Source organism: Panicum virgatum, chromosome 3N (genome assembly GCF_016808335.1).
Source record: "Panicum virgatum strain AP13 chromosome 3N, P.virgatum_v5, whole genome shotgun sequence".
In the NCBI taxonomy this organism is placed as follows: domain Eukaryota; kingdom Viridiplantae; phylum Streptophyta; class Magnoliopsida; order Poales; family Poaceae; genus Panicum; species Panicum virgatum.
Window position 1 is genome coordinate 40,118,600 of NC_053147.1, and position 12,559 is coordinate 40,131,158.

A 12,559-nucleotide genomic window follows, 5' to 3' on the forward strand; every position below is an offset into this window, starting at 1 on the left:
CTCCGTCCTCCTCATCGGAATCCTGCTCTCCCTCGTCGGGGTCCTTCTCATCGTCATCCTTGTCCTCCTCGTCGTTGTTGTTGTTCTCCTCCTCGTTGTCGTTGTTATCCGTGGACGGTCCTGGCTGTGCCGAAGCATGAACCAGGGGTGCCCGTCGTGAAGGACCTGCTTCGGCTTGTCCGCGCCGGGTCCTGCTCCTCGTCTGTGGACCTGCAACACTCCGTCGTGCGGGTTCTCTTTTCTCCATCTGCAATGTTAGACTTTTCATCGAGTAGAGAGACAGAGTCTCGGGCATGGAAGCTCGATCTCCTTATCGTACCCGGGGTAACACATAAAGATAGAATTTCCTGGGCCTTCCCGCATCATGTGCCGTTGCACAAAATGCTCAAGACCGACCTCGTATCTGTATGCCTCCGTTTCAGGCAAGAAGGTGACTTCGGCACCATCCATCGCTTTGACATACCTCGCCACACGGGTGACCAGTGGGGTTATGTCGATGGGGCTTTTTCCCGTAATCATCTTCTGCCAATGAGCAAGCATGCTCCAGACGGGTGAGAAGCGAATCTTGTTCGCCATAGCGTACAGACACTGCAGCTCAGGCAAGTTATAGAGGCGGAGGTCTGTGTGAGAATGCACAACCATGGCGAGCCACTTGGCGAGAAACCTCAGAGTAGGATTATGAATTGAAACTATTCTTACTACTCACGGGTTCATTAGAAATTTCACTCCACCAAGAGCTACGATCATACTGATAGCGCTCAACAAGTGCATTGGGTCTAAAATGCATCTTCTATTAAAGCCCAAAGCAACACTAAATTGATGGAGAGTCATTTCAAATTGTTCGTTAAAGAACCGAAAGTAAACTTTAGTTTCGGTGCTAGTTTCTTCAACGGTGAGAGAGACATAAGAAACTCCATGGTCAAGAGATGCAAACCTGGCTCGACGATGTCGGCGAAGTTCTCCCATCCGACGGCAGTGAAGGCTTGGTTCATGTCTTGCAAGAGTCCCGTCGTGATGAGGAAGTGGGTTTTGAACCTCTTGGCATGGGCATAAGTTTGCCTCTTCAACAGCTCGAGTGCTTGCCGCTCGTAGTCGTTCTTGTAGACGATCTGCTCGACCATCGTCAAGATCCTGATGCGGAAGCGGCTTCTTGGGACTGCAGGAATTTCTTCTTCTTCCCGGGATGCATGTGAGCGGTGACCTGAGTCGACCGACATATTATCCCAAGAAGAGGACGAACTCCGCGAGCTTCTCGATCTTCTCGAGAACGCCTTCTTGACCTTCTCCTTGGCTCGAGTTATCGTGGTGCCTGCAAAAGGTCAGCACGAGCAATACCCGAAGGAAACAAGAAGTTAAGAGGAGGGTTAGCGTTAGTCGTTAGTCATTCTTGCGTGGCGTTAAACCACCACAAACGTTCAACGTTCAGCGAGCCATGAATTTATTTAGAAGGGAAATATTTTTGTGTTTTCGGGTTTATGAACTTCACTAATTACTACTCAAATTTTGTTTTTAGGCGAGCTAGCACTTGAGTTCTTCTCCTAATCAACTCAAAAGAGCTTAATTAGGCAAAGAAACTCAAGGAAGGGAGAAGAGATTGAAGAGCTCGGGCTAAGGCATGTGTACCTGAGCTTCTGCTGCACCGAGGGACATCGGGCTCGCTGGCTTTTATAGCCAAGCGCCAGGGCCAGGCCGGCCGACCTGGGGTAGGCCGGGTGGCTCTTGTGCGGCGGCCGTTGAGCCACGTCTTTGGTCTATGCTCCTAGATGCAGGTGATAATGCCTCCGGTCGGTAGTGATGGGACTCGAGTGGATGGTAGAGGCCGGTCGGCCCTGATGAGGCCACTCGGCGTGCCTCTGCACGTTCCCGTGCTCCCCCCTTCGTCCTTTTCTTAATCTTCACTCCATGATCCCACTCCCGGTTGTCCCCTGTGAGAGGAGAAAATCTGGGGCTGGCCGGCCTAGGTGGGACCGGCCGGCCTACAACTCGGCCAAAATTTTTCGAATTTTTTTGTGAAGTTCTACTGATGCAAAACTTTCAAATTTTAAACATGGGTTGGTTAAAATTCAAAACATGGTTATGCAAGATAGAAAGAAAATTTATGCAAGGAAAAATTAAACTATCCTATATGCAATGCAAATGATGGATACGTGCCATGTACCTTATGGCGAGGACTTGGGTTTTGAGTCTGGAGCCGGACTCTCCATTCCTTCAGTTCGATTGTCGTCGCCGGATGGAGTCTTGGGCGATGACACTTTCTTCCGCCACACTTTCTTGGGTGTGGGTTGTGTTTCGACCTTCACTTTCTATGATTCCAGAAATTTCTTACGCTAGATTCGACGTTTGGCATTCCTCTGATTGTGAAGCTTGATTTGCTTGGCTTCCTCTTGAAGTCGTAGCTCCTCCTGAATCCATAGATTTTCCACGAACGCAATGAGGGCTTCAATGTTCGGAAGCGACGGTTTCTTCGTCTCTTGCTTGGGTTTCTTCTTCCGACGGACCTCTTTGACTTTGTTGCATTGTTCAACCTTCGGTTTGAAGGCGAACCTCTCCTGCTGGCCATTGATGTTGAGCTGGATCTCTCCGACCCCGACATCGATGTGGGCGTTTGCTGTGCTCAAGAACGGCCTGCCCAAGATGAGCGGTGTCTTGCATCGACTTCCATGTCGTGTACGACGAAGTCGATGGGAATAAAGAAATTCCAGATTTTCACCAGGGTCTTCTCTGCTATTCCCGCGGGATAGCGGACCATTTGGTCCGCTAGCTGCAAACACATGGCAGTAGGGGCAAGTGCATTATGGTTAAGTTTATCATAAACTAACTTGGGCATGATATTGACGCTTGCTCTCAAGTCGCAGAGGGCGTTAGAGAAATGTTGAGCCCCGATCGAACAAGTGATGGTGGGGCAGCCTGGGTCTTTCTTCTTCACCAGGAGAGGATCGAGTATAGCAGCGCTACACTCTTCCGTTAACTGCACGACCTCAGTGGTGGGCAGTGTCCGCTTGTTTCCAAGAATATCCTTGATATACTTGGCATACGTGGGTACCTGCATTGCGTCAAGAAGTGGTATATTCACATATAACTTCTTGATTACCTCGATGAATTTGCCGAATTGTTCGTCGGCCACTGGCTTCCTTATCCGCTCCGGAAACGGTAAGGCAGTTGTGTCGTGATAGTCCCGTGATGTTGTCGGGGGTTCCACGGGGTTTTCCTGGGTAGCAGGTGTGTTGGAATCGTCAGCCTCCTCCTGCTCTTCGTCTTCAACTTCGGTACGGCTAGCGGTTACGGTCTTCCGCTGCTTTCCTGCATCCTTTGGGAATGGTGGCTCTTGCGTGGTCTTACCATCACGCGTGGTCACCGCACTAACATTTTCCTTCGAGGGCACTTCCGGTTGCCCGGGTAGTTTCCCCGCATTAACGTTAGGACATGAGGATGCAAGCTGAGCTACTTGAGTTTTTATCATTTTATTAAAGCTCATTTGATTTTTAATAATAGAATTGAATCCCTCTAGTTGTGCAGCCATAGATTCTAGGATCTTGTCATTAGCAAGGAATTTCCTACTAATGTTATCATTGATTTGTTTCTGGCCGTACACTAGGTCTTTTAATATGGGCTGAAAACTATTATTAAAATTCATACCTTGTGACCGAAGGGGAGGTTGGGCTTGGAGTTCCAACCCTGCTGAGGACGAAACCCTGAGTTGGGATTGTTATTGCTCCCAACGAAGTTTGCGTCCGCTTGAGTTAAGGGGCACGAGGTGGCCGAGTGCCCAGTCTCGCCACATGTTTCACATGTCATACGAGACTCCGAAACTTGATTAACCTCCTGATGTGGAGATTCCAGCTTCTTCATCAGAAGTTCCAACTTGGCAGCTAACATGTCGACCATGTCGATTTGATGTAAGCCCCTGGGACAGGCTGGCTGGCTTTCTCCTTTCCAACTTTGGTTGGAAGCTATCTTGTCAATCAGTGCCTTCGCTCCCGCAACGTCGAGAGAAAGGAAGGAACCACCCGCTGCTGCGTCAACGTGGTCCTGGGCTTGCTAATTCAGGCCATGGAATAATTTCTGAATGATCAGTCACTCTTCTGTGCCGTCGTGTGGGCATGCTTGTATGTACTCCTGGAGACGTTCCCAGACTTCTGGGATAGTCTCATCCGGTAATTGCTGAATCCCGGTAATCCTGTTAAGGAGGGCATTGGTCTTGCCCATTGCGACTACTCGTTTACGGCGACTCTCTACTTGTCGTCCAGCAAGTAAATAAAGAATGGGACATCAACAAGGATACAATGGATGCATACGTTGAAGAAATCAGGAAGCTCGAAAACAAGTTCTCAGGATTGGAAATCCACCACGTTGATCGTGAAAACAATGTGGGAGCCGATGTCCTATCCAAACTTGGATCTACTTGAGTAGCCGTTCCACCTGGAGTCTTTGTTCATGAACTTCATCATCCATCAGTTAAGGTTCAAAGCCAACAAGCCACTGACTCGGAGGCCCCGTCCATAGTCAGAGAAGTACTGATGATCAAAGAAGACTGGCGGATCCAGTTTATCGAATTCATCAAGGAGTTCAAGCTTCCACCACATGTCGACCCCAGAAGCACTGAAGCTGCCCATGTCATCAGGCGTAGCAGGGGTTTCGTCCTCGTCGGCGACAACCTATACAAGCGCTCTGCTTCGGGCATCCTCATGAAGTGCGTTACCCTTGAAGAAGGCAAAGACATCCTCAGGGAGATACACGAAGGAGTTTGCGGCAACCATACCGCGTCAAGGACACTAGACAGCAAAGCTTACAGGTCAGGATTCTTCTGGCCAATAGCTGTTTTAGATGCAGAAGACCTTGTCAGACGATGCCCTAGCTGCCAATTCTTCAGCAAGAAGACTCACGTCCCGGCACACAACCTGATAACAATCCCTCCATCATGGCCGTTCGCCGGTTGGAGTTTGGACATGATCGGACTGTGACACCCTAGGTGTCTGCACAGTAGTTGTGTATCTATTTTATGCATCATGTGCTTGATTTGCTTGAAAAAGGACCTTTTTGTAAATATAAAGGTTATATGTGTAATTATGATTTTATGCAAGGTCCTTTCTTCAGTTATATTTGAATAGGTTGTTGAATTATAGCTTTTGTGGAGGGTGTTTTTGCAAATTGTAGTGCAATCATTGCTTGTTTGGAAAACTTTCATTTTAGCCTAAGTTTAAAGTGAATTTACCTTGAAAAAGACAAAAATCCTTTGAATTCAAAATCCCTTCTATGTTTTCAAAAATAGCTCTTTATACTTTGGTCAAATCAATTTTTGCACAACATCAAAGTTGTAGATCATAAAAAGTTGAACAACTTTCATGTTGGGCACTTTTTCATTTGAGCTTTAGTTAAAAAGTTATTGCTGTTTTACAGTTGGGTCCCTGGAATTTTTGGAAATTGCAAATCGGTCCCTTTTCCCCTTCCTCCTGCCTGCTTGCTTGCTCTGCACCTCGCCGCCGCTTTTCAGCGCCAACGTCGCCGTGGAGGGCCAGCCCGTCCATCTCCTGCTTCGCGCTGGCGCCCACGCGTCGCTCCCGACCTCCTCCACTGCTTCTTGCCCACGCGCTGGAGCTCTCCAACCCGTGCCACACAGCAGTAGCGCACCGCGCGGCCGCCACCTCGCCGCCGCCGTGGAGAGCCCAACTCAGAGGCCCAGCTCTCGATCTTTCGCGTGCATGAGCACCACAAAAACCTCAGCAAGCTTTCCCCTCACTCTTTCGCCTTTTCCTCACTCTGACGCCTCAGAACGCCGCCGCCGCTCCACCCCGAACGTCGGCGAGCTCAAGCCGCCGTTGACCCGCCATTCCAGAGCAGCTCCGCCCACGCCAACCCCACCAACAGCTCCGCCTCACCCTCGCGCACCTTCCCGACCACTTCTCGTCGACCAATTCCCATCGGAGTAGCCCCGCCGACGAGCCTCCTCCGCCACCGACCGCCCTCCTCCGTCGATCCGCCTCCTCCGGCCCTCTCCTGTTGCGCCAAGGGTACCTAGGGGTCCGCCTCGACCTCCTCTTCATTTTCCCCAAGATCCCTATCGCCGCCGGCGTGCCTAGCCACCGAGAATCCGGCCGATTGCTTCCTCTGTTCCTTTACTATGGCCAGGGACTTGGTTGTTAGAATTCGAGAAACGCCAGGGGGCTATCTGCTTAGTCAGTGACTCAAGTGAATAGTGTTACTAGGGACTTATTTGTTATTTCTAGCTGTAAACTTTGAAATTCAATAGACATTCGTCGAAAATTCGTAAAATAGCAAATCCAGTTGTTCTGGAATCCTTGTGTACAGATCTATGCAGTAGAATCAAAATATGATGGATGTTTGTTGAAAGTTTTTGCTGTACAAATTGATTTGTGTCACTAGGTATATAAAGACTAGTTGTTTTATCTTTTTCTTAACTATTGCTTGAAGCCATGTCTTGCAGTGAAATTTTTATGGTGAATTACTCATGTGAATATAGTATTGCTATAAAACTTCCGTGGTCAGTTCTCATGTGTAGCTATTTCTTTCATTTAATGCTTGTTTAGTAGACTTTAATTATGATAAATAGTTTGTTTTGATAATAAATCATGAAAATATTTATGAGTGTTCTTTTTTAATAGTTTAGCTTGTAAATGAAGTTTGAGCCCCAGTTCATGACTAGAAAAGAAGCTAAAAATGAATCTTGTTAAATTGATGTCTGTTTTGTTTATTTTCTCATAATTAGTTCTGTCCAGAATAAATTCCGAACAATTTATGAGGTGTTCATAATCATATGAAGCCTTTTCTGAAAAATTTTGAGCTTCATAAGTGTTGTGTTTTGTTCTGTAGAATTTAATCTTGCTCTAGGTGTTATCTGAGGAAATGAATTGTTCTGATTAAATGGATGCATGAAATGACATGATTTTTACAGAGTAGATTTCTCTCTGTACCTTATGTTTATAGTAATTTTTTTTGAAATTGTTGCTGTTTATGTACTGAGTTGTTTATTTATTAGCAAACCATAGTTTACTTGTTATAGGAAACCACTACAACTTACTTTATGAAGTTAGTAAGCTTCTTTTGTGCCGTTGATCATGATGCCTTGTGTAGTTAGATATGTTGAGTTACTACTCTATAAATGATTGCCCATGTGTGTATTAATTTTATTTGCTTAGCTTCACCACATCGTGAGCGTGTTTATAATTTCATCTCTTGCATCACATATAGATACGTCTGCTCTATCGGACGGGACATACGAGCTGATCCCAGATTCCGAAGGAGGTGATCTCGAAGCTCAATTGAACACAGCTGTACTAACTGAAGCCCCGTACCAAAGTTCGGAAGAGCCCAGGGCTGAAATAGTTAGTAACTACCGAGAAGGCAAGCCCCGGACATAATCTATATTTCAAATTATTACCATTTACTGTTATTACTTACTTGTGCATTTACAGTTCTTAGGATTTGAATTGAAACCCTAGATGCATGATCCTTGGAACCTATGTACTAAATACTAGACCTGAGTTCGAATAATTGCTAAGCTTATAGGACCGGTAAAAGTCGAGTGATTGCCTGTCACTCGCGAGCTCTATAGGAATTGTTTGCTTACTTTCTGTTATCAATATAAGGACGACGGACGGGGTTGTGTTCGATATCATGACCTTGTGTGAGACCCCGTTTGTGTTGATGAACTTGCTAAGGTCGCGGTGTGTGGTAGCGGTGGTTAAGTTTTTGAACGTACTAGCCACATGCCGTAAATATGATACGCGGTAAGCCTAGTCGCCGATTGGACCGGGGAGTGGATATACCTTTCACTCTCTCTTAGGGATAGGTTTTATTTTTATGTTGCGCAACACTGCGACTTCGAGGGACAAAGTTGGACCTTGGAGCCCTGTAGTCGGGGAGAGTGACCCTATCCACAAGCCGGAAAGAAAGGTAAACAGTTGTTTGGGAACGACCCGACGGTGTTCCAAATGTGTGTGTTAGGTCTGCCTGGCCAGGTTAACAAATTCGATTCGAACCGTCTGCTTCTCACAGTTTGGGACTGCTTGATCCCTTTGCCACACAGAGTAATAAGGGCAACATTATGATATTCAATTTTGATGTTTGCTTAAAGATCTACCATGATTGGATAGTAGTTGCTTACATAGAATGGTTAATCAACTAGAATCTTGGAAACTAAAACTTGAAAGTAAGGACCTACTCTTTATTGCTTTTCAGCAAAAGGAAAACCAGAGCCTCACAGAACCTTGCATAGTCTAGTTAGGTGGGCTACGTATACCCATTGACGGTTAAGTCTTGCTGAGTATTAGAATACTCAGCCTTGCTGTTGAAACCCTTTTTCAGGTATGAGTTTTGAGGATCAGATCGCTAGCTTGACCTATCCCTGCTCTTTGCCTCCTGGCTGGTCCGTAGAGTGGGATACGTCTTCGGCCGGCAATGACCCTGACGAGTGATACCATGCTTGGGCTAGCTGGTATACTTTTGCGACGTGTTGTAGCCGTCGTGTGTTACCTTCCGCTGTTTAAACTCTAAAGCTTTACACTTATGGCTTGTATAACTGTTTTACTAAATCTTGGTTTTGTAATAATGGTTTGAACTGGTTTATAATCACTACTTTGCCTGTGTTGTAAAATTGTGGTTGTAATATCTCTGGACTCGCCTTCGTGCGGGGTATGCTTGTTCGATCCGAGAACCGGTGGTTGTATCGGGACGTTATCCGACAGACCAAGAATTGTTCCGTTTGAAGTGCGTTTGAGCCGGTGTTGCCTTTATGGTGATGGCCTACGCACTTGAGCCGGGATAATTCAGGTGGTTCTGCCACAGCTGGTATCAGAGCTGCAAACGTACACCAGAGGTGTTGGAACCCTAAAAATCGCTTTCCGTATAAAATTGGAACAACAAAGAATTTCGGAAAACAACGTTGGATTCGTTAAGGGTTGTGCATAGAACGTAAAGTCCTAGGGAATTTACGGGAGTTACTAGGTGGCTATCTTTGTATGGGTTTTGTTATCTGACTTCCAGCACTTTACATTTTGTCAAACCATACTCACAAGCAACCCTTAATTTTTGTAACGATGCATCTACGTTAAGGTAAGAAGGTAAGGATCCTCAGTCAGCTGAGACCTTCCCGTCGGTGATGCGAGCCAAACGCTGCCCTCAAGTAGTGGCTTACTTGAGGTGCTCCCAATATACCAACTATTAGTTGACTATATTGGAAGTAAAGTGTACTCAGTCAGCTGAGGGAGTCTGACCTTCCCGTCGGCGATGCGAACCGAACGCTGCGCTCCAGCAGTGGCCTACTTGAGCTGCTGCTAATATACCAACCTCGGTCGACTATATTGGGAGTAAAGGAACTTGTGAATACGCCTCCGAGCAGCGTATGTTAACGTTGGCCATATGGCGGAAATTGTATGGCTGCCGCTTATATAGTGAGCGGTAATGTATGGGGACGCTTTCATGAGTGCTGACATGAAAGGTTCAATGGATATATATATATGTTCTGTCAATCTTCTGTAGGTACACTAACCGCGATTCGATAAGTTAAGAACAGTTAGAATTTATCGACTAGCTATATAGGGAGAGCCGTATCTATGTTATGCCACCGTGCTAACCACGCATGCATATTGGTTGATGTTTGCTTTGATTCCTAGAATTAGAAAATGTTACATGATTTTTCTTAAGGAATCTCTAGAGTTTGTTTTCATGAATATGTTTAGTGTGGTTAAACAAAGGGTTGAATGAAAACTTGGTTTGAGAGAGGGAGTTTGAGTTATGTCTTTACCCATAGTTCCATCTTGATGTCTTGATGATCTTTTCATTCCATAGAATCTCAAATGATGAACCAGTACCAATTGTGGTTTGTTTACCTCTTGAGCCTTGGAAACTTTTAAATTAGAATCACATTTTTCCGCAGTCTTCTTAAAATTATATTTGAGAAGTCTTGAGATAATCATATTACTCACATTTGAATCCTTTTTGATTCAGATGGCGGGCTGTCACCATATCTTTTGGGATGAGGAGGGATTGCTCAAACTGATTGCTTATACTGGGAGGGCTTTCCGAGAATTCTGTGGGATACACTCCGTATTTTTCACTACCCAGACCCGCCCCGGTACAAGGGACGCCAGTTTTCTGAGGATGGATTTCAGAAGAACAGAGTTACCATGACCATTCCTCAGCACCCCACCTTGGAGTGGCCACCTATTGAGATTGAGGTGATTGGGTACCGTCTTGTGGATGCTTTTGAGACAGCAGCTCTCAAAGCTATTACTACTTTTTGTGAGCACCATCCCGAGGAGGTAGCTGCGTATCCTATTGGTTTGTTTCCAGCAGTCAATGGTGGCAATGCAGAGTGGCTTTTCAGGATCACACACTTCGGGCACTTAGTTGGAGATGTAGCGGATGAGACTATTCAGGCTGTGACCAGATATATGAATGCTCAGTCCCACTACCAGATTCTTCAGCAGCGACACATGGAGTAGGTGATAGACTTGGCCCAGACTTTTCAGCGAGGTCTTCGTTTGAGAGATACTCAGATTCAGGGGCTTCAGGATGCTGTTGCTGGGAGGGATCATGCCATTGCACAGTTTGAGCATCAGGCTATGGAGCATGGTGCTGAGATAGTGCAGCGTAATACAGTGATTGGTTTTCTTCAGGGGCAGGTGCATGAGCTTCAAGCAGATCTGGATGATGCTATGGCCCATATTGGTATGCTCCAGGAGCAACCAGTTGTTCTAGCCGAGCGTGCAGCAGTAGAAGAGGACCCAGAGGAGATTGAGGGAGTTTCTGATTTAGATTCAGAGCACGCACTTGCTGAGCCTAACCCTCAGCCGGACGACTCTTCTTCTGACAGTGCTTCCTCTGTGGGCAACCTCAACGACTTCTAGGCACCTTAGGCTTGTCCTAGATAGCTTGTGTTTTTCCTGTTGTAGCATATGTACATAGAGAAGACAATGTTGTAAAATAGCCCTAGGGAGTAGTACCACTTGTTGTATTATATGTGGTAAGGGTGTGTGATGCTAGATTGTAAGAAAAAGGCTACTTTGGATGTAATATAAGTAGCGACTACCAGTTTGGAAATCATGATCTTCCTACTTGCCAAATCTCTTCATTTGTGCATTTCTAGACCGTTTGATGAATACTAAAGATGTTACAAATTTTGTGGCATGTGTGCTCATCAAATTTTAGCCTATTGAGTCTGTGAGACTATATTTTTAGTCCAATCACTTCTATGATTTCTGTTGATTAGCAGCGCAGCATAGAACGATGAAGAGTGAATTGCTAGATTATCTTCTTTACCCTTTTGCTCTCAGCGTTGAGTATCAATACGATGGAGCATGAAGCCATCTAACAGCTGACCAATTCTGAGTTTTGTGGATTGCACAGATATGTGTTGTGCATATTGTGTTACACCGCATCTAGCTAAATTCTACTGTTTTTGTTTTGATATCCAATGTATGATCATTGTACGTACCATTGATTTTGGGAGCAAGAAAAATGTATCTAATGGATGTCTTCCATAATTACAGATGGTTGGTCATACTCGTGGATCGCCGGAAGGCTTTGGCCGTGAGACTGGTAGTGGATCTCAGCAGCCACCGCCACCACCGCCGAATCTGGCCGAATTAATGGCCATGCAAACTGAATTGCTTCACCAGCTGGTCCACGGGCAACAAAATCAGCCACGCCAACAGCATGGAGGACGGGAGGCACAACCCGTGGGTTACCAGGAATTCTTTGGTACCCAACCTCCACTTTTCAGCCGAACGGAGGAACCTTTGGATGCTGATGCTTGGCTCCGTATGATTGATTCGAAGTTTGTTCTGCTAGCGGTACCTTGTACTGATGCAAACAAGGCCCACTTTGCCGCCCAGCAACTTCGTGGTCCTGCACGTATATGGTGGGATCATTATTGTGCGATGCAGCCTGCTGGACATGTCATCTCTTGGGAGGAATTCAGAAATGCCTTCAGATCACATCATATTCCTAAGGGACTGATTGAAAGAAAGTTAAATGAGTTCTTGGCTCTGAATCAAGGAACCCGCACTGTTCTACAATATGCACAGGTCTTCAATCACTTGTGCCAGTATGCGGGCCATCATGCTGATACTGATGCAAAGAAGCGTGACCGATTTTGTCGTGGCCTCAATACCAAGCTCAAGGAACGCCTGATCCTTATTCAGCCAAATACCTACAATGAGCTGGTCAACCTGGCCATTACTCAAGAGGACTGTATTGCTGCACATCGCGCAGAGAAGAAGCAGAAGGCACCAACAGGACCCTCGAGTGCTCAGCCACCGAGGTATCATCTGGTGCAGAACACTCCACCCAGACCTCCACAGAGAAATGCCCCAACGGGCAGGCTTGTTTTTAGGCCGCCTCAGCAGCAAGGAGGATTCGGACCTCCAGTACTGAAAGGATCTTAAGATGCCTAGAGGGGGGGTGAATAGGCAATCTACAATTTAAAAACACTTAACAAAAGAGTCAGACACAGACTAGCCCGGATACTTCGGGTATATGCCCGGATACTCCGGGTTTGGTGGTCTGGAGTATCCGGAGCTATATCCGTAGTCTCCGGGTT